We start from the raw sequence: 22108 nt of genomic DNA, 5'->3' as shown, positions 1-22108 counted from the left end.
TGCATTTTTATAGCACTGATCGCTATAAAAATGCCAATGGTCCCAAAAATGTGTCAAAAGTGTCCGAAGTGTCCGCCATAATGTCGCAGTAGCGGAAAAAAAATCGCTGATCGCCGCCATTACTAGTAAAAAATATATAATAAAAATGACATAAAAATACCCCCTATTTTGTAAACGCTATAACTTTTGCGCAAACCAATCAATAAACGCTTATTGCGATTTTTTTTTACGAAAAATATGTAGAAGAAAACGTATCGGCCTAAACTGAGGGAAAAAAAAGTTTTTTTATATATTTTTGGGGGATATTTATTATAGCAAAATGTAAAAAATATTCATTTTTTTCAAAATTGTCGCTCTATTTTTGTTTATAGCGCAAAAACTAAAAACCGCAGAGGTGATCAAATACCACCAAAAGAAAGCTCTATTTGTGGGAAAAAAAGGACGCCAATTTTGTTTGGGAGCCACGTCGCACAACCGCGCAATTGTCTGTTAAAGCGACGCAGTCCCGAATCGCAAAAAGTACTCTGGTCTTTGGGCAGCAATATGGTCCGGGGGGTAAGTGGTTAATATGTCAGATTCTCAGATTCTCCTTCCTGCCGTCCCTTTTCTGTAGGGATTGGGGGATGGGGGGGCGGCAAATATTCGAACTGGGAGGAGGAGGGGGGCCCCTGTCATGTAGGTTGGCCCCTGTGAAGTAGGTTGTTTGGGGCCCCTGTCAGACAGGGCTGCCATCAGGATTTATGGGGCCCCTTACACAGCTTCAGGCATGGGCCCCCTGGAGCAGGCAGAGAACCGGGGGGGGGGGGGTGCTGCTGCCTCAAATTAAGAAGCGGGGGGGGGGGGCTGCCGCTAATTGAGAAGCAGGGGGGTGCCACTAATTGGGGGGGGTTGCTCATGGGACCTCTAGGGGTAGCCATCCGGGGCCCTGGGGCCCTTTAATAAAAACAGAAAAAAAACATATATAAAAAAATATATATAATTTTTTTTATAAAACATTTTCTTTTTAAAAGGGGGGTTACCATCCAGGGCCCTGGGGACCTCTGGGCCCTTAAATAAAAAGAAAAAATAAAATAAAAGAAATAAAAAAAATAAAAATATATTATATAAAAAAAGGGGGGGGGGTTTGCCATCCGGGGCCCTGGGGACCTCTGCTCCCTTTAATAAAAAAAAAAAATATATATATAAAACAATATATATTGTGAAAAGTGATTTCTCTTCCTCAGACCAGAAAGGAGGAGAGAAAACACTGACAGGTCACATTACACAACAAGCCGGCCCAGCTCTCTATCTCCCCCCCCCCCCCCCCCCCTCACACACACTGACATCACCGCTAATGAGACTTACTGTGTCACCGATGGATGTAGGATGAAAAATCTGTCGAAGTAGTCTCCGATTAGTCCTCTGTGGGGCGCTGTACCGGTCCTGCGAGCAGAGCCTCCGTGATATCACTTCAGTCCATAGGAGTCTATGGAGCAAAATGGCGCCGCTCCGCCGCCGCGTACAGGTATGAGTCATCCGAGCCCCGCCCCTTCCGCGAGTCCTTTCCCCCGCGCGTCCGTGCAGTGGACGCGAGGCTCCAATGCACAGTACAGAGGTGACAGATAGCTGGAGAGAGGATTCAGCTCCCTCCTCCCTCCAGCCTGAAGGTGGCAATAGAGAGCGCCGCTGTGCAGTGAATTAAGTCAGCCGTTCTGCCTCAGTCTCTCTCACATGACCGGAGGGAGGAAGAAAATGTTTCATACACAGTGTGTCTGTAAGTACAAGGGGGGGGGGAGACAACTTACCTCACACCTTCCCTCTCTACTCCTCGCACAACCCCCTATCTTACTTATACCCCCCAGACACCCCCCCCTCTCTTCTTTTGACAGCCCAGACACCCCCCTCTCCCTTGCACTGATTTTTACATGGCACAGTGGTGACAATTGATGGCACAGTGGCTGCGTTTGATGGCACAGTGGCTGCGTTTGATGGCACAGTGACTGCGTTTGGCATGGCACAGTGGTTTCGTTTGATGGCATGGCACAGTGGCTGCGTTTGATAGCATGGCACAGTGGCTGCGTTTGATGGCATGGCAGAGTGGCAAAAATTGATGGACACAGTGGGGACAATTGATGGCACAGTGGCTGCGTTTGATGGCATGGCACAGTGGTGACAATTGATGGACACAGTGGCGATAAATGATTTCACAGTGGCTGCATTTGATGGCATGGCACAGTGGCTGCGTTTGATGGCATGGCACAGTGGCTGCGTTTGCCATGGCACAGTGGTGACAATTGATGGGCACAGTGGCGACAATTGATGGCATAGTAACAATTGATGGCACAGTTGCTGCATTTGATGGAATGGCACAGTGATTGCATTTAGCATGGCACAGTGATTGCATTTGGCATGGCACAGTGGCTGCATTTGCCATGGCACAGTGGTGACAATTGATGGCACAGTGGCGACAATTGATGGCATAGTAGCTGCGTTTGATGGCACAGTGGCTGCGTTTGGCATGGCACAGTGGTTTCGTTTGATGGCATGGCACAGTGGCTGCGTTTGATGGCATGGCACAGTAGCTGCGTTTGATAGCATGGCACAGTGGTAACAATTGATGACACAGTGGCTGCATTTGATAGCATGGCACAGTGGCTGCGTTTAAAGACACAGTGGCTGCGTTTGATGGCACAGTGGCTGCGTTTGATGGCACAGTGGCTGCGTTTGATAGAATGGCACAGTGGCTGCGTTTGATGGCATGGCAGAGTGGCAACAATTGATGGGCACAGTGGCGACAATTGATGGACACAGTGGGGACAATTGATGGCACAGTGGCTGCGTTTGATGGCATGGCACAGTGGTGACAATTGATGGGCACAGTGGCGATAAATGATTTCACAGTGGCTGCATTTGATGGCATGGCACAGTGGCTGCGTTTGATGGCATGGCACAGTTGGTGCGTTTGCCATGGCACAGTGGTGACAATTGATGGCACAGTGGCGACAATTGATGGCACAGTGGCTGCGTTTGATGGCACAGTGGCTGCGTTTGGCATGGCACAGTGGTTTCTTTGATGGCATGGCACAGTGGCTGCGTTTGATGGCATGGCACAGTGGAGACAATTGATGGGCACAGTGGCGACAATTGATGGCACAGTGGCTGCGTTTGATGGCACAGTGGCTGCGTTTGGCATGGCACAGTGGTTTCGTTTGATGGCATGGCACAGTGGCTGCGTTTGATGGCATGGCACACTGGCGACAATTGATGGCACAGTGGCTGCGTTTGATGGCACAGTGGCTGCGTTTGATGGCATGGCACAGTGGCTGCATTTGCCATGGCACAGTGGCAACAATTGATGGCACAGTGGCTGCGTTTGGTGGCATGGCACAGTGGCGATAAATGATGGGCACAGTGGCGATAAATGATGGGCACAGTGGCTGCATTTGATGGCATGGCACAGGACATGTGTGGTCACCTTGGCATTCTGTAAGCACAATATTCATGTATCATACAACAAGGTTGGTGGATCATGTCACAGCACAACTCCTTGGGGCAAAGTTAGTGTCACAACGAAGGGCTCTGTCACGCGGGCGGACCGTATGTCCGCTTTCTCACCCATCCGTTTACGGATGAAAAAGGGACATACATTGGTCCCTATGAGATTGCGGGTGCTGACACCCGATCTCACCCGGGTCCGCAACCCTCAGATTCTGCAGACAGAGGAAAATCCTATTTCTCCTTCCGTCTGCGGATCGGGATCGGGTGAGCACGGACTGACGGTCAGTGCCAAGTGGGGACCATCTTTCCCTCACTTTTTCTCCGGCACTACCGACGGCTCCGCTAAACAATGGCTAAAGCCACTGGATCGGCGAATCCGGCGCTGAGACCACTTTTATCCGAAGGCGGACCGCCCGCTGTTGAAGAGGATACCGGGGGTTATGGTTGCTAGCTGCTGCCATAACAACGGTATTCCACGTCAAACAGCCGACGTACAACTGCGGCGGGCGGTCCTTAAGTAGTTGTTAATGGTGCCGCTGATCTCCCGTATCTTGGCTTTCTCACGTTTTCTTGTTTTTTGTCTCCAGGTTTACCTGTTTGCGGAAGCCTTGGCGGATGGCGCTGTGAAGATGGGGATGCCCAGTGCCTTGTCTAGCCGCATTGCAGCCCAGACTCTGCTGGTGAGTATATATTCATAGGAGAGGGGAAAACAAATGTATGATTCAGGGTCTAATTAACCACTTGCGACCCGTATTACTAACTTATACGGCGGAAAGGTGGCACTACTTGTGCCAAATACAGGACAATCTTAGAAGAAAACCTGTTAGAGTCTGTAAAAGACTTGAGGCTGGGGGGAGGTTCACCTTCCAGCAGGACAACGACACTAAAGTACAGCCAGAGCTATAATGGAATGGTTTAGAATAGATCAAAGCATATTCATGTGTTAGAATGGCCCAGTCACAGTCCAGACCTAAATACAATTGGTGTGGGGGGAGGGGCAGAGAGGTGGAGCATTGTGTGTGTATAAGGCAGCGGTGTGGTGTGAGGGGGGGCAGAGAGGTGGAGTATTGTGTGTGTGTGTGTGTATAAGGCAGCATTGCGGTGTAAGGGGAGGGGGGCAGAGAGGTGGAGTATTGTATGTACAAGGCAGCAGTGTGGTGCGATGAGAGGGCAGAGAGGTGGAGCATTGTGTGTGTGTGTGTGTGTGTGTATATAAGTCAGCAGTGTGGTGCAATGGGGGGGGGAGAGTTGGAGCATTGAGTGTATAAGGCAGTGGTGTGAGGGGGACAGAGAGGTGAAGCATTGAGTGTGTATAAGGCAGCAGTGTGGGGGGGGGGGGGTTAGCATTGTGTGTGTGTGTGTGTATAAGTCAGCAGTGTGGTGCAATGGGGGGGGAGAGGTGGAGCATTGAGTGTATAAGGCAGCCGTTTGGTGCGAGGGGGGGCAGAGAGGTGGTGCATTGCGTGTATAAGGCAGTGGTGTGGGGGGCAGATAGGTGGAGCATTGTGTGTGTATAAGGCAGCAGTGTGGGGGGGGGGGGCAGAGAGATAGAGCATTGTGTGTATAAGGTAGTGGTGTGAGGGGGCAGAGAGGTGGAGCATTGTGTGTATAAGGCAGCAGTGTGGTGCGAGGGGGGGCAGAGAGGTGGTGCATTGCGTGTATAAGGCAGTGGTGTGGGGGGGGGGCAGATAGGTGGAGCATTGTGTGTGTATAAGGCAGCAGTGTGGGGGGGGGGGCAGAGAGATAGAGCATTGTGTGTATAAGGTAGTGGTGTGAGGGGGCAGAGAGGTGGAGCATTGTGTGTATAAGGCAGCAGTGTGGTGCGAGGGGGGGCAGAGAGGTGGTGCATTGTGTGTATAAGGCAGCCGTGGGGTGGAGCTCTGTGTGTATAAGGCAGTGGTGTGGGGGGGGGGGGGGGGGGGGCAGATAGGTGGAGCATTGTGTGTGTATAAGGCAGCAGTGTGGTGCAATGGGGGGGGGCAGAGAGATAGAGCATTGTGTGTATAAGGTAGTGGTGTGAGGGGGCAGAGAGGTGGAGCATTGTGTGTATAAGGCAGCAGTGTGGTGCGAGGGGGGGCAGAGAGGTGGTGCATTGCGTGTATAAGGCAGTGGTGTGGGGGGCAGATAGGTGGAGCATTGTGTGTGTATAAGGCAGCAGTGTGGGGGGGGGGGGCAGAGAGATAGAGCATTGTGTGTATAAGGTAGTGGTGTGAGGGGGGCAGAGAGGTGGAGCATTGTGTGTATAAGGCAGCAGTGTGGTGTGAGGGGGGCAGAGAGGTGGAGCATTGTGTGTATAAGGCAGCCGTGGGGTGGAGCTCTGTGTGTATAAGGCAGTGGTGTGGGGGGGGGGGCAGAGAGGTGGTGCATTGTGTGTGTATAAGGCAGCCGTGGGGTGGAGCTCTGTGTGTATAAGGCAGTGGTGTGGGGGGGGGGGGGCAGAGAGGTGGTGCATTGTGTGTGTATAAGGCAGTGGTGTGGGGGGGGGGGCAGAGAGGTGGTGCATTGTGTGTATAAGGCAGCCGTGGGGTGGAGCTCTGTGTGTATAAGGCAGTGGTGTGGGGGGGGGCAGAGAGGTGGTGCATTGTGTGTGTATAAGGAGGTGGTGCATTGTGTGTATAAGGCAGCCGTGGGGTGGAGCTCTGTGTGTATAAGGCAGTGGTGTGGGGGGGGGGCAGAGAGGTGGTGCATTGTGTGTGTATAAGGCAGTGGTGTGGGGGGGGGGGGCAGAGAGGTGGTGCATTGTGTGTATAAGGCAGCCGTGGGGTGGAGCTCTGTGTGTATAAGGCAGTGGTGTGGGGGGGGGGGGCAGATAGGTGGAGCATTGTGTGTATAAGGCAGCCGTGGGGTGGAGCTCTGTGTGTATAAGGCAGTGGTGTGGGGGGGGGGGGCAGAGAGGTGGTGCATTGTGTGTGTATAAGGCAGTGGTGGGGGGGGGGGGCAGAGAGGTGGTGCATTGTGTGTATAAGGCAGCCGTGGGGTGGAGCTCTGTGTGTATAAGGCAGTGGTGTGGGGGGGGGGGGGCAGAGAGGTGGTGCATTGTGTGTATAAGGCAGTGGTGTGGGGGGGGGGGGGGCAGATAGGTGGTGCATTGTGTGTATAAGGCAGCCGTGGGGTGGAGCTCTGTGTGTATAAGGCAGCAGTGTGGTGTGGGGGGGGGGCAGAGAGGTGGTGCATTGTGTGTGTATAAGGCAGCCGTGGGGTGGAGCTCTTTGTGTATAAGGCAGTGGTGTGGGGGGGGGGGGAGAGAGGTGGTGCATTGTGTGTATAAGGCAGCCGTGGGGTGGAGCTCTGTGTGTATAAGGCAGTGGTGTGGGGGGGGGGCAGAGAGGTGGTGCATTGTGTGTGTATAAGGCAGCCGTGGGGTGGAGCTGTTGTGTGTATAAGACAGCAGTGTGGTGCGAGGGGGGGGGGAGCCGGAGCACTCTGTATAAGGCATGTGAAATTCATGTTGGTGGTCCGCGGGATTCAGAATTTTGAGTTTAGTGGTCGGAAAGGTTTTGCCACCACCGCTAACTCACCTTGCCGCTCTTATTTCAGGGGGCAGCGAAGATGATTCTACAAAGTAAGGAGCACCCCGCGAAGCTGCGCTCTGATGTCTGCACCCCCGGAGGCACCACCATACACGGACTCCATGAACTGGAGAAGGGGGCCCTGAGGGCCACAGTAATGAATGCTGTGGAAGCTGCAACAAATGGAGCCAGAGATCTGGACAAGCGCTAACAACTCCACACATTCATTGAGAGAATTCAACAAGAGAGATCCTTCCAACTCATCATCGGCTTCCCCACTGTGACTAGACAATGGATGGGGCTGTAATGTATTACAATACCTGCAGAGCAAGAACAGCAATTTGTACCTCGGGGGAGGAGTTACCACTCCCATATCGGAGATAAGCAATCCCAGGAGGACCAAACTAGAACTTTTCTGATTCTAAAAACAGAAATATACATTGCAGCTCCTCGCTGTCCCCCTGTGTGGTTCTACTCTAATCTCTGGGAGTTCTGTCAGTGGAACACAAATAGCGATAAATAAATTGCAAGCAAGTTTACCTAAAGGGTTCCCCCGCCCTTAAAAGGCGTAACAAATGCAAACTCCGGACGGTTTTCCCCGACATTCCCTCAGTACATACACTTAGCCAGATTCAGGTAGCTTTACGCCGGCGTATCAGTAGATACGCCGACGTAACTCTGAATCTACGCCGGCGTAAATTTAAGCGTATTCTGGAAACCATATACGCTTAAATTAGGCTAAGATACGAGCGGCGTATCTTAGGGTGCAATTTTTCCGCTGGCCGCTAGGTGCCGCTTCCGTTGAGTTTGGCGTAGAATATGTAAATGACTAGATACGCCGATTCACGAATGTACGTGCGCCCGGCGCAGTGAAGATACGCCTTTTCTGTAAGAGGTACGTCGGCGTAAACATAAAGCTTCCCCCCTAGCTGGCCTAGTCAATGTTAAGTATGGCCGTCGTTCCCGCGTCGAAATTTGAAAAATTTACGTCGTTTGCGTAAGTCGTCCGTGAATGGGGCTGGACGTCATTTACGTTCACGTCGAAACCAATACGTCCTTGCGGCGTACTTTGGAGCAATGCACACTGGGATATGTACACGGACGGCGCATGCGCCGCTCGCAAAAAAACGTCAATCACGTCGGGTCACCAAACATTTACATAAAACACGCCCCCCTCATCTTCATTTGAATTAGGCGCGCTTACGCCGGCCCCATTTACGCTACGCCGCCGTAACTTAGGAGGCAAGTGCTTTGTGAATACTGCACTTGCCTCTCTGATTTACGGCGGCGTAGCGTAAATACGATACGCCGCCGCAAAGATACACACATGTACCTGAATCTGGCTATGTGTCTTTGTATCAGCAGTTCTGCGTTCTCTTCTAGAAAAATGTTGCAGAATAAAATCTGTATATTGAAAGGTGTCCGTTATTCTTATTGGGGATATTTATAAAAAATAGGCAAAATTTTGCACTTTTCTTTTTTTTTTTTATACTTTTTTTCACTTGCTTAGGTTTCTTTACTGGTTTTGTTTACATTTATTAACCTCTTGCTTACTGGGCGCTTAAATCCCCCCTTCCTGCCCAGACCAATTTTCAGCTTTCAGCGCTGTCGCACTTTGAATGACAATTGCGCGGTCATGCAACACTGTACCCAAATTACATTTTTATCATTTTTTCCCACAAATAGAGCTTTCTTTTGGTGGTATTTTAATCCCTGTGGGGGTTTTTAGTTTTTGTTAAACAAAAAAAGATGGAAAAGTTTGAAAACGGGTAATTGTTCTCCTTCATTGATATGCGATGATGAGGTGGCACTGATAAGGCGACACTGATGGGGACAGATAAGGTGGCACTGATGGGCAGTGATAGGCGGCACTGTTATGTACTGTTAGGTGGCAGAGATGAGCAGGCGGCTGCTTTCCTTGATCAGGACCGGTGTCCCTCTGACAGCCACCGGTGATCGGCTTTTTTCTTCTCCTCGCGCTACCAGCCGATTACCGGCTCTGTTTACATCACATGATCAGCTGTCATTGGCTGACAGCTGATCACGTGGTAAGTAATTTTTCTCCTTCACTGATTAGGTGGCACTAATAAGGCACTGATGGGCACTAATGGGTGGCACTTATGGGCCATGATAGCTGGCACTGATAGGCGGCACTAATGAGCAGGCACTGAAAGGCAGCACTGATGGGGTCAGAAAGGCAACACTGATTGGAGTCACTGATGGGCACTGATTGGTGTCACTGATGGACACTGAAATTCAGCAACTGATTGGAGTCACTGATGGGCACTGAAAGGCAGCACTGATTGGTGTCACTCATGGGCACTGAAAGGCAGCACTGATGGGGACAGAAAGGCAGCACTGATTTGTGTCACTGATGGGGACAGAAAGGCAGCACTGATTGGTGTCACTGATGGGCACTGATGGACACTGAAATTCAGCAACTGATTGGAGTCACTGATGGGCACTGAAAGGCAGCACTGATTGGTGTCACTGGACACTGAAAGGCAGCACTGATGGGGACAGAAAGGCAGCACTGATTGGTGTCACTGATGGGCACTGAAAGGCAGCACTGATTGGTGTCACTGATGGGCACTGATTGGTGTCGCTGATGGACACTAAAATTCAGCACTGATTGGCGTCACTGATGGGCACTGAAAGGCAGCACTGATTGGTGTCACTGGACACTGAAAGGCAGCACTGATGGGGACAGAAAGGCAGCACTGATGGGGACAGAAAGGCAGCACTGATTGGTGTCACTGATGGGCACTGAAAGGCAGCACTGATGGACACTGAAAAGCAGCACTAATGGGGACTGAAAGGCAGTACTGATTGGCGTCGCTGATGGGCACTGAAAGGAAGCACTGATTGGTGTCACTGATGGGCACTACTGATTGGTGTCACTGATGAGCACTGAAAGGCAGCACTGATTGGCGTCACTGATAGGCACTGAAAGGCAGCACTGATAGGTGTCACTGGACACTGAAAGGCAGCACTGATGGGGACAGAAAGGCAGCACTAATTGGTGTCACTGATAGGGGCAGAAAGGCCGCACTGATTGGTGTCACTGATGGGCACTGAAATGCAGCACTGATTGGTGTCACTGATGGGAACTGAAGGGGACAGAAAGGCAGCCCTGATTGGTGTCAGTGATGGACAATGAAAGGCAGCACTGATGGGGACAGAAAGGCAGCACTGTTGGGTGCCCTGATTACTTGTACAGTCTCCACTACGAGGAAATGCTGCTGACCGGCTCGCCTCTCCTTTGTCAGTGTGAGGCGAGGAGAGGGCCTGATAACTGGCACTTCCATGTTTACATGTGATAGGACACAGCTGATCACATGAGTAAAGAGCTGTGTCATCGGCTCTTGACCGAGATCGCGCCATGTTTCTAGGAACAAGGCGCGACCGCGATATCCATGCTGCACGTCCCCTGTGAGCGCAAAAGAGTGGTGACACTGGAGCGACGTCATACAAAGTCACCCCAGAATGAGAGGGAACCCCACCCGCTGTCCTTTTTTTTCCTACATGGGGGGCTGGGGGGTAATTAAACATTATTTGGAAAAATAGTTAAAGCGAAGCTCCACCCAAAAAAGAAAGCTCCTCTCCCTTTCCACTACCACATTTGCCACTTTTTGGGGGGAGGGAGGGAGCAAGTGCCTGGCTTTGACAGGTACCTTCTCCCACTTCCTGGTAAGATCGCCATGGTGATCTCAGAGTATGTCAGGCCCCTCCTCCCTCCCACACTACCTTCTGGGACACACACAGGTCCTAGAAGGACACACTCAAGTCCTAGAAGGACACACGCAGGTCCTAGAAGGGCACACGCAGGTCCTAGAAGGGCACAGGCAGGTCCTAGAAGGACACACGCAGGTCCTAGAAGGACACACGCAGGTCCTAGAAGGGCACACGCAGGTCCTAGAAGGACACACGCAGGTCCTAGAAGGACACACGCAGGTCCTAGAAGGACACACGCAGATCCTAGAAGGACACACGCAGGTCCTAGAAGGACACACGCAGGTCCTAGAAGGACACACGCAGGTCCTAGAAGGGCACAGGCAGGTCCTAGAAGGACACAGGCAGGTCCTAGAAGGACACACGCAGGTCCTAGAAGGACACACGCAGGTCCTAGAAGGGCACAGGCAGGTCCTAGAAGGGCACACGCAGGTCCTAGGAGGACACACGCATATCCTAGAAGGACACACGCAGGTCCTAGAAGGGCACAGGCAGGTCCTAGAAGGGCACACGCAGGTCCTAGGAGGACACACGCATATCCTAGAAGGACACACGCAGGTCCTAGAAGGACACACGCAGATCCTAGAAGGACACACGCAGGTCCTAGAAGGACACACGCAGGTCCTAGAAGACGGTGGTACCATTCAGAATGCGCGGCTTGCGCAGGCTCAGTAGGAAACCAGCTGTGTAACTCGAAGGCCTCACTCCCGGGTCCCCTTAGTGAAGGTGCCGGCGCCTGGAGCCGAAATAAAGATTTGGCTCGGGTGAGGACAGGTAAGTGTCTTTATATTCAAAGTCAGCAGCTTTTTGTTTACATGTGAAAATCTGGGGGGGGGGGGGGTTTGCTGGAAAATTAGAACCCCCAAACATTATATATATTTTTTAAGGGCGAGGCCCTAGATATTACATTTTAATTATTACTTTTTTTTATTTTTACACTGTCGCTTTAAAATTATAATTTTTTGGGATCGCTTATCATATGGGATTGTAAACATCCCATATGATATTAATAGGTGGTGACAGGTCCTCTTTATGGAGGAATGGGGGGGGTCTATAAGACACCAAATCCCTCCTATGCTCTTGAGAGCATTCAGAGCACCAAGATTGCGGCGGTTTTGAATATTTTTTATTTTTAAACTGGCGCCTTTAAGATTCCAGTAACCAGGAAGTGATGTCATTGCTTCCTGGTTACTACGTCCGAAACCCGATCAAAGCCGATTCCGGGTCTCCGGCCTGCCGGCGGATGTGCCAGCTGGCCGCTCATCCCTCAGGCGTTGGAGGGAGTAGCGGCTGCTTATCTGCTCCGGTTGTTATTACTAGACATGCGCACTGCCGAAAAATTATTTTGTTTTCATTTGTTTTTTATTTTTTTCGGGTCATTCATTATGATCGGAAAAAAAATCTTAAATTTGAAAATTCGAAAATCTGAAAAATTGAAATAACGAAAATCCGAAATAACTAAAGCGGAGTTCCTACTGTTTAAATATTTTTTTATTTTCCATGATTAAAGTGGAACCTCGGATTACGAGCATGATCTGTTCCAGGAGAATGCTTGTAATCCAAAGCGCTCGCATATCAAAGCGAGTTTCCCAATTGAAGTCAATGGAAACGGAAATAATTTGTTCCACATTGACTTCTATGGCATGCAATACCGCATGTGGCCAGAGGTGGGGGGAGATACTCGGAAATACTCAGAGATCGTTCGGCTGCCCTCGGAAACACTCGGGAACGGAGTGTTTGCAAGTATTTCCAATTGGCTCCGGCACCCCCGCACCTCTGGACCAGATGCGGTACTGCACACCGCAGAGGCTTGAATTCTGCTTGTTTTGCGAGACGACCGAGTCAGGATTTAAAAAAAAGAAATTGCTCGTATTGCGAAACGCTCCTTAACAGCGTTACTCGCAATCCGAGGTTCCACTGTATCGTTTTTTTTATCAACAATAGTGATATTACTCACGTTTTACGTATTGATCGCCGCTCGATTGCCGATTTAACATATCACTTGTCACTTATCACATGACTGGAGAGAGGAACAATGCTGCCTTTCTGGAGAGCTGTAAATGAGTACATGTGGGGAGGAGAGGGGGGGCACTCTGATTCAAGGTGGGGGGACACTTTGATGGGGGACACCCTGGTGAAATGGGGGACACTCTGATGCAAGGGGGAAACTCTGATGAGGGACACTCTAATACAATGGGGGACAGTCTGATGCAAGGGGGGCTCTCTGATGCAATACGGGACACGCTGATGTAAGGGGGGCATACTCTAATGCAAAGGGGGCTCTCTGGTACAAGGGGGGACACTCTAATGCAAGGGGGGCACTCTGATGCAAGGGGAGACACTCTAATGCAAAGGGGGCTCTCTGGTACAAGGGGGGGCACTCTGATGCAAGGGGGAACACGCTGATGTAAGGGGGGACACTCTAATGCAAAGGGGGCTCTCTGGTACAAGGGGGGACACTAATGCAATAGGGGACACTCTGATGTAAGGGGGGACACTCTAATGTAAAGGGGGCTCTCTGGTACAAGGGGGGGACACTGATGCAAGGGGTGATACTCTGGTGCAAGGGGGGATACTCTGGTGCAAGGGGGGACACTCTAATGCAAGGGGGGGACACTGAAGGGGAACACTAATGCAAGGGGGACTCTCTGCAAGGGGGATCTCTGATGCAAGGGGGGACACTCTGATGCAAGGAAGACTCTGATGGGGGACACTTTTATGCAAGGAAGACTCTGATGGGGGATACTCTGATACAAGGGGGGCTCTGATGCAAGGGGGACTCTCTGGTGCAAGGGGGGGCTCTGATGGGGGGACACTGATGTAAGGGGGACTCTGATGCGAGGGGGACACTTAAAATTAAAGTGGGCCTGTCTGGATGAAGTCCAGGGCCAAATTTCTGTCCCAGTCCAGCCCTGGACCTATACACATTTTTTCAGTTTCCAACTATATATACTCTGATTAAACCAAGAGTCCTTTGGTAAAATCAATTGGCCAGAAGTGAAGATCTAGTGATCCTCTCGCCCATTCGCTGACACACTTTTGACCAAGAGATTCCAAGCCTGCCCACCACGGCAAGGTAGACTCTTCTAGGGCAGGATCTACACTAACTACACTAAGCTACCCTACTGGATGCTACTCATCCTTTTTCTAATGTTGGGTGTAAGTTTGTAGTACGGCCTCATCCTATAATCTGTGTGTGCGATCTACTCTCTCTAATGTGGTTGTGTGTGAATCTAAAGCATGGATCGGTCAGTTTATGTACATCTGGACGTCGTCTGTTAGTGTAGGTCAGTGCATGCCAGTGATTGTATGTTGGCCAGTGTGTTAGTAAATAAATGTTAGTCCTGTTTTTACCTGGGCATGTAGCCCAACTTATCTGCAAGGCACCCCATTTTCTCTGGACCCTCCTGGTGGTAGATTAGTGCATATAGGTGGGGCCAGGGGGTAGTACCATTACGCTGGGCGTGGGGGAGTGAGGGCAGATGAAACTTGGGGGGAAGTTCCACTGGCCACACTCACCCCATACCCAGGGTGGTAGCGTCCCCTCTTGGTGGAAGATGAGTGCATATAGATGAGGGCAGGTGGTATTACCAGTATGCTGGGCGTGGGGGAGTGAGGGCAGATGAAACTTGGGGGGAAGTTCCACTGGCCACACTCACCCCATACCCAGGGTGGTAGCGTCCCCTCTTGGTGGTACATGAGTGCATATAGATGAGGGCAGGTGGTATTACCAGTATGCTGGGCGTGGGGGAGTGAGGGCAGATGAAACTCGGGGGGAAGTTCCACTGGCCACACTCACCCCATACCCAGGGTGGTAGCATACCCTCTTGGTGGTACATGAGTGCATATAGGTGGGGCCAGGGGGTAGTACCATTACGCTGGGCGTGGGGGAGTGAGGGCAGATGAAACTTGGGGGGAAGTTCCACTGGCCACACTCACCCCATACCCAGGGTGGTAGCATACCCTCTTGGTGGTACATGAGTGCATATAGGTGGGGCCAGGGGGTAGTACCATTACGCTGGGCGTGGGGGAGTGAGGGCAGATGAAACTTGGGGGGAAGTTCCACTGGCCACACTCACCCCATACCCAGGGTGGTAGCATCCCCTCTTGGTGGTAGATGAGTGCATATAGATGAGGGCAGGTGTTATTACCAGTATGCTGGGCGTGGGGGAGTGAGGGCAGATGAAACTTGGGGGGAAGTTCCACTGGCCACACTCACCCCATACCCAGGGTGGTAGCATACCCTCTTGGTGGTACATGAGTGCATATAGGTGGGGCCAGGGGGTAGTACCATTACGCTGGGCGTGGGGGAGTGAGGGCAGATGAAACTTGGGGGGAAGTTCCACTGGCCACACTCACCCCATACCCAGGGTGGTAGCATCCCCTCTTGGTGGTAGATGAGTGCATATAGATGAGGGCAGGTGGTATTACCAGTATGCTGGGCGTGGGGGAGTGAGGGCAGATGAAACTTGGGGGGAAGTTCCACTGGCCACACTCACCCCATACCCAGGGTGGTAGCGTCCCCTCTTGGTGGTAGATGAGTGGGTGTATTGGGTTGTGAGGCAGTTGATCCAGAGGAAGGCGAAAAACCCCAGCAAAGCATGATCAATGTGCTCCAGCTGGGGAAAAAATTCCTTCCTGATCCCCCGAGAGGCAATCGAATATTTCCTGCATCAGCCCTGAGTGCATATAGGTGGGGCCAGGGGGTAGTACCATTACGCTGGGCGTGGGGGAGTGAGGGCAGATGAAACTTGGGGGGAAGTTCCACTGGCCACACTCACCCTATACTCAGGGTGGTAGCATACCCTCTTGGTGGTAGATTAGTGCATATAGATGAGGGCAGGTGGTATTACCAGTATGCTGGGCGTGGGGGAGTGAGGGCAGATGAAACTTGGGGGAAGTTCCACTTGCCACACTCACCCTATACTCAGGGTGGTAGCATACCCTCTTAGTGGTAGATTAGTGCATATAGATGAGGGCAGGTGGTATTACCAGTATACTGGGCGTGGGGGAGTGAGGGCAGATGAAACTTGGGGGGAAGTTCCACTGGTCACACTCACCCTATACTCAGGGTGGTAGCATACCCTCTTGGTCAGGGCCAGACTTACCATTGGGCTTGACTGGGCTCAAGCCCATGGGCCCCGCCCAATAGGGGGCCCCCTTTAAAAAAAAAAAAATTTTTTTTTTTTTTTTTTTTTTTTAGGGGTCCAGAGGCCCCCCGGTCCCCGCTCAACAACTTCAATTCACACCCCCCCCCGCTCAACAACTTTAATGCTTTAATGCGCCCCCCCCCCCCACTCAACAACTATGATCCTCCCCCTCGCTCAACATCTTCGACCCCCCAATTGTCGGGTCAAGGGGGCCCGTTAAACACTCAAGCCCAGGGGCCCCCACCACCCTAAGTCCTGCCCTGCTCTTGGTGGTAGTTGAGTGCATATAGATGAGGGCAGGTGGTATTACCAGTATGCTGGGGGAGTGAGGGCAGATGAAACTTGGGGGGAAGTTCCACTGGCCACACTCACCCTATACTCAGGGTGGTAGCATACGCTCTTGGTGGTAGTCAGGGCCGCTGATAAGCCAGTACAACTGGCCCTGTTGTAGGGGGCCCCGGGCCAGCAGGGGCCCGGATGGCAACCCCCTTAAAAAAAATGTTTTTTTTTTTGTTTTGTTTTTTTTAGGGGTCCGGAGGCCCATAGGGTCTCAGATGACAACTCCCCTTTTTTTTATTTATTTTTTATAAAAAATATATATATTTTTTTTAATATATTTTTATTTTAATTTTTATTAAAGGGCCATTTTTTGTTATTTTTTTTTAGAGGTCCGGGGGTCCCCAGGGGTCCGAAGGGCCCCGGATGGCAACCCTCCTTTTTTTTATTTATTTTTTATAAAAAAAAATATAATTTTTCTAATATATATTTTTTTTAATTTTTATTAAAGGGACAATTTTTTTTTTCTTAGGGGTACGGGGGTCCCCAGGGGCCTGGAGATCCCCAAGGCCCGGGATGAAAACACCCCTTTTTTTATAAAAAAAATAAATACATTTGTATATATTTTTTTTCATATATATATATATATATATATATATATATATATATATATATATTGTTAAAGGTCCCCAGGGCCCCGCATGGCATTCCCCCTTTTTTTATAAATTCTTTTTTTTTTTTCATATTTTATTGAAACATTTTTTTTTTATTCCTGATATATGTGTGTATATATATATATATATATATATATATATATATATATATATATATATATATATATATATATTAAAGGGCCCATGAGGTCTCCATATGGCAAACCCCCCTTTTTTTTTTTTATATATATAAATGTTTTTTTTTTTTTTTTTAATTAAAGGGCCCAGAATGGCAACCCCCCCTTTTTTTTATAAATGTTTATTTATTTATTTTATATATTTTTTTATTTTAATTTTTTCATTTTTATTAATAATTTGTAAAGGGCCCCCCTCCGCTTCTCAATTCGCAGCAGCCCCCTCTCCCGCTTCTCAATTTCAATTTCAGACGGCAGCCCCCCCCCCGTTCTCTGCTTCAGGTGCCTACCAATGCCGCCAATCCCGTAACGTGCTGCAGAGACAGTTTCAAGGCGGGGCCAGGGGTGGAGCTGAAGGGGGCCCTGTCAGGTAGGCTGTACGGGGCCCCATGATTTCTATCAGCGGCCCTGGTGGTAGTTGAGTGCATATAGATGAGGGCAGGTGGTATTACCAGTATGCTGGGTGTGGGGGAGTGAGGGCAGATGAAACTTGGGGGGAAGTTCCACTGGCCACACTCACCCTATACTCAGGGTGGTAGCATACCCTCTTGGTGGTAGTTGAGTGCATATAGATGAGGGCAGGTGGTATTACCAGTATGCTGGGCGTGGGGGAGTGAGGGCAGATGAAACTTGGGGGGAAGTTCCACTGGCCACACTCACCCTATACTCAGGGTGGTAGCATACTCTCTTGGTGGTAGTTGAGTGCATATAGATGAGGGCAGGTGGTATTACCAGTATGCTGGGCGTGGGGGAGTGAGGGCAGATGAAACTTGGGGGGAAGTTCCACTGGCCACACTCACCCTATACTCAGTGTGGTAGCATACCCTCTTAGTGGTAGATGAGTGCATATAGATGAGGGCAGGTGGTATTACCAGTATGCTGGGCATGGGGGAGTGAGGGCAGATGAAACTTGGGGGGAAGTTCCACTGGCCACACTCACCCTATACTCAGGGTGGTAGCATACCCTCTTAGTGGTAGATGAGTGCATATAGATGAGGGCAGGTGGTATTACCAGTATGCTGGGTGTGGGGGAGTGAGGGCAGATGAAACTTGGGGGGAAGTTCCACTGGCCACACTCACCCTATACCCAGGGTGGTAGCATCCCCTCTTGGTGGTACATGAGTCCATATAGGTGGGGCCAGGGGGTAGTACCATTACGCTGGGCGTGGGGGAGTGAGAACAGATGAAACTTGGGGGGAAGTTCCACTGGCCACACTCACCCTATACCCAGGGTGGTAGCGTCCCCTCTTGGTGGTAGATGAGTGGGTGTATTGGGTTGTGAGGCAGTTGATCCAGAGGAAGGCGAAAAACCCCAGCAAAGTATGATCAATGCTGGGGAAAAAAATCCTTCCTGATCCCCCGAGAGGCAATTGAATATTTCCTGGATCAGCCCTGAGTGCATATAGGTGGGGCCAGGGGGTAGTACCATTACGCTGGGCGTGGGGGAGTGAGGGCAGATGAAACTTGGGGGGAAGTTCCACTGGCCACACTCACCCCATACCCAGGGTGGTAGCGTCCCCTCTTGGTGGTAGATGAGTGCATATAGATGAGGGCAGGTGGTATTACCAGTATGCTGGGCGTGGGGGAGTGAGGGCAGATGAAACTTGGGGGGAAGTTCCACTGGCCACACTCACCCCATACCCAGGGTGGTAGCATACCCTCTTGGTGGTACATGAGTGCATATAGGTCTGGCCAGGGGGTAGTACCATTACGCTGGGCGTGGGGGAGTGAGGGCAGATGAAACTTGGGGGGAAGTTCCACTGGCCACACTCACCCCATACCCAGGGTGGTAGCGTCCCCTCTTGGTGGTAGATGAGTGCATATAGATGTGGGCAGGTGGTATTACAAGTATGCTGGGCGTGGGGGAGTGAGGGCAGATGAAACTTGGGGGGAAGTTCCACTGGCCACACTCACCCCATACCAAGGGTGGTAGCATATCCTCTTGGTGGTACATGAGTGCATATAGGTCTGGCCAGGGGGTAATACCATTACGCTGGGCGTGGGGGAGTGAGGGCAGATGAAACTTGGGGGGAAGTTCCACTGGCCACTCACCCCATACCCAGGGTGGTAGCGTCCCCTCTTGGTGGTAGATGAGTGGGTGTATTGGGTTGTGAGGCAGTTGATCCAGAGGAAGGCAAAAAACCCCAGCAAAGTATGATCAATGCTGGGGAAAAAATTCCTTCCTGATCCCCCGAGAGGCAATCGAATATTTCCTGGATCAGCCCTGAGTGCATATAGGTGGGGCTAGGGGGTAGTACCATTACGCTGGGCGTGGAGGAGTGAGGGCAGATGAAACTTGGGGGGAAGTTCCACTGGCCACACTCACCCCATACCCAGGGTGGTAGCATACCCTCTTGGTGGTAGTTGAGTGCATATAGATGAGGGCAGGTGGTGTTACCAGTATGCTGGGCGTGGGGGAGTGAGGGCAGATGAAACTTGGGGGGAAGTTCCACTGGCCACACTCACCCCATACCCAGGGTGGTAGCATACCCTCTTGGTGGTAGTTGAGTGCATATAGATGAGGGCAGGTGGTGTTACCAGTATGCTGGGCGTGGGGGAGTGAGGGCAGATGAAACTTGGGGGGAAGTTCCACTGGCCACACTCACCCTATACTCAGGGTGGTAGCATACCCTCTTGGTGGTAGTTGAGTGCATATAGATGAGGGCAGGTGGTGTTACCAGTATGCTGGGCGTGGGGGAGTGAGGGCAGATGAAACTTGGGGGGAAGTTCCACTGGCCACACTCACCCTAGACTCAGGGTGGTAGCATACCCTCTTGGTGGTAGATTAGTGCATATAGATGAGGGCAGGTGGTATTACCAGTATGCTGGGTGTGGTGGAGTGAGGGCAGATGAAACTTGGGGGGAAGTTCCACTGGCCACACTCACCCTATACCCAGGGTGGTAGCTTACCCTCTTGGTGGTAGTTGAGTGCATATAGATGAGGGCAGGTGGTATTACCAGTATGCTGGGCGTGGGGGAGTGAGGGCAGATGAAACTTGGGGGGAAGTTCCACTGGCCACACTCACCCTATACTCAGGGTGGTAGCATACCCTCTTGGTGGTAGTTGAGTGCATATAGATGAGGGCAGGTGGTATTACCAGTATGCTGGGTGTGGGGGAGTGAGGGCAGATGAAACTTGGGGGGAAGTTCCACTGGCCACACTCACCCTATACCCAGGGTGGTAGCATCCCCTCTTGGTGGTACATGAGTCCATATAGGTGGGGCCAGGGGGTAGTACCATTACGCTGGGCGTGGGGGAGTGAGAACAGATGAAACTTGGGGGGAAGTTCCACTGGCCACACTCACCCTATACTCAGGGTGGTAGCGTCCCCTCTTGGTGGTAGATGAGTGGGTGTATTGGGTTGTGAGGCAGTTGATCCAGAGGAAGGCGAAAAACCCCAGCAAAGTATGATCAATGCTGGGGAAAAAATTCCTTCCTGATCCCCCGAGAGGCAATCGAATATTTCCTGGATCAGCCCTGAGTGCATATAGGTGGGGCCAGGGGGTAGTACCATTACGCTGGGCGTGGGGGAGTGAGGGCAGATGAAACTTGGGGGGAAGTTCCACTGGCCACACTCACCCCATACCCAGGGTGGTAGCGTCCCCTCTTGGTGGTAGATGAGTGCATATAGATGTGGGCAGGTGGTATTACCAGTATGCTGGGCGTGGGGGAGTGAGGGCAGATGAAACTTGGGGGGAAGTTCCACTGGCCACACTCACCCCATACCCAGGGTGGTAGCATACCCTCTTGGTGGTACATGAGTGCATATAGGTCTGGCCAGGGGGTAATACCATTACGCTGGGCGTGGGGGAGTGAGGGCAGATGAAACTTGGGGGGAAGTTCCACTGGCCACTCACCCCATACCCAGGGTGGTAGCGTCCCCTCTTGGTGGTAGATGAGTGGGTGTATTGGGTTGTGAGGCAGTTGATCCAGAGGAAGGCGAAAAACCCCAGCAAAGTATGATCAATGCTGGGGAAAAAATTCCTTCCTGATCCCCCGAGAGGCAATCGATTATTTCCTGGATCAGCCCTGAGTGCATATAGGTGGGGCCAGGGGGTAGTACCATTACGCTGGGCGTGGGGGAGTGAGGGCAGATGAAACTTGGGGGGAAGTTCCACTGGCCACACTCACCCTATACTCAGGGTGGTAGCATACCCTCTTGGTGGTAGTTGAGTGCATATAGATGAGGGCAGGTGGTGTTACCAGTATGCTGGGCGTGGGGGAGTGAGGGCAGATGAAACTTGGGGGGAAGTTCCACTGGCCACACTCACCCTATACTCAGGGTGGTAGCATACCCTCTTGGTGGTAGATTAGTGCATATAGATGAGGGCAGGTGGTATTACCAGTATGCTGGGTGTGGTGGAGTGAGGGCAGATGAAACTTGGGGGGAAGTTCCACTGGCCACACTCACCCTATACCCAGGGTGGTAGCTTACCCTCTTGGTGGTAGTTGAGTGCATATAGATGAGGGCAGGTGGTATTACCAGTATGCTGGGCGTGGGGGAGTGAGGGCAGATGAAACTTGGGGGGAAGTTCCACTGGCCACACTCACCCTATACTCAGGGTGGTAGCATACCCTCTTGGTGGTAGATTAGTGCATATAGATGAGGGCAGGTGGTATTACCAGTATGCTGGGTGTGGGAGAGTGAGGGCAGATGAAACTTGGGGGGAAGTTCCACTGGCCACACTCACCCTATACTCAGGTTGGTAGCATACCCTCTTGGTGGTAGTTGAGTGCATATAGATGAGGGCAGGTGGTATTACCAGTATGCTGGGCGTGGGGGAGTGAGGGCAGATGAAACTTGGGGGAAGTTCCACTGGCCACACTCACCCTATACTCAGGGTGGTAGCATACCCTCTTGGTGGTAGATGAGTGCATATAGATGAGGGCAGGTGGTATTACCAGTATGCTGGGCGTGGGGGAGTGAGGGCAGATGAAACTTGGGGGGAAGTTCCACTGGCCACACTCACCCCATACCCAGGGTGGTAGCATACCCTCTTGGTGGTACATGAGTGCATATAGGTCTGGCCAGGGGGTAATACTATTACGCTGGGCGTGGGGGAGTGAGGGCAGATGAAACTTGGGGGGAAGTTCCACTGGCCACTCACCCCATACC

At 51.4% G+C, this 22108-nt stretch overlaps 1 long non-coding RNA gene across 1 annotated transcript; it reads left to right on the top strand.

The window, feature by feature from the left end:
* Positions 1 to 1523: 1523 nt before the first annotated feature.
* LOC120935396 lies at positions 1524 to 7606 on the top strand. Its single transcript, XR_005748455.1, has 3 exons — positions 1524 to 1753; positions 4065 to 4157; positions 7015 to 7606. It is a non-coding gene; the product is annotated as an uncharacterized LOC120935396 (long non-coding RNA).
* Positions 7607 to 22108: the final 14502 nt, after the last annotated feature.

The sequence above is a fragment of the Rana temporaria genome, chromosome 4 (genome assembly GCF_905171775.1).
Source record: "Rana temporaria chromosome 4, aRanTem1.1, whole genome shotgun sequence".
Classification (NCBI taxonomy): Eukaryota; Metazoa; Chordata; class Amphibia; order Anura; family Ranidae; genus Rana; species Rana temporaria.
This window is presented reverse-complemented; position numbering and strand designations above follow the sequence as displayed.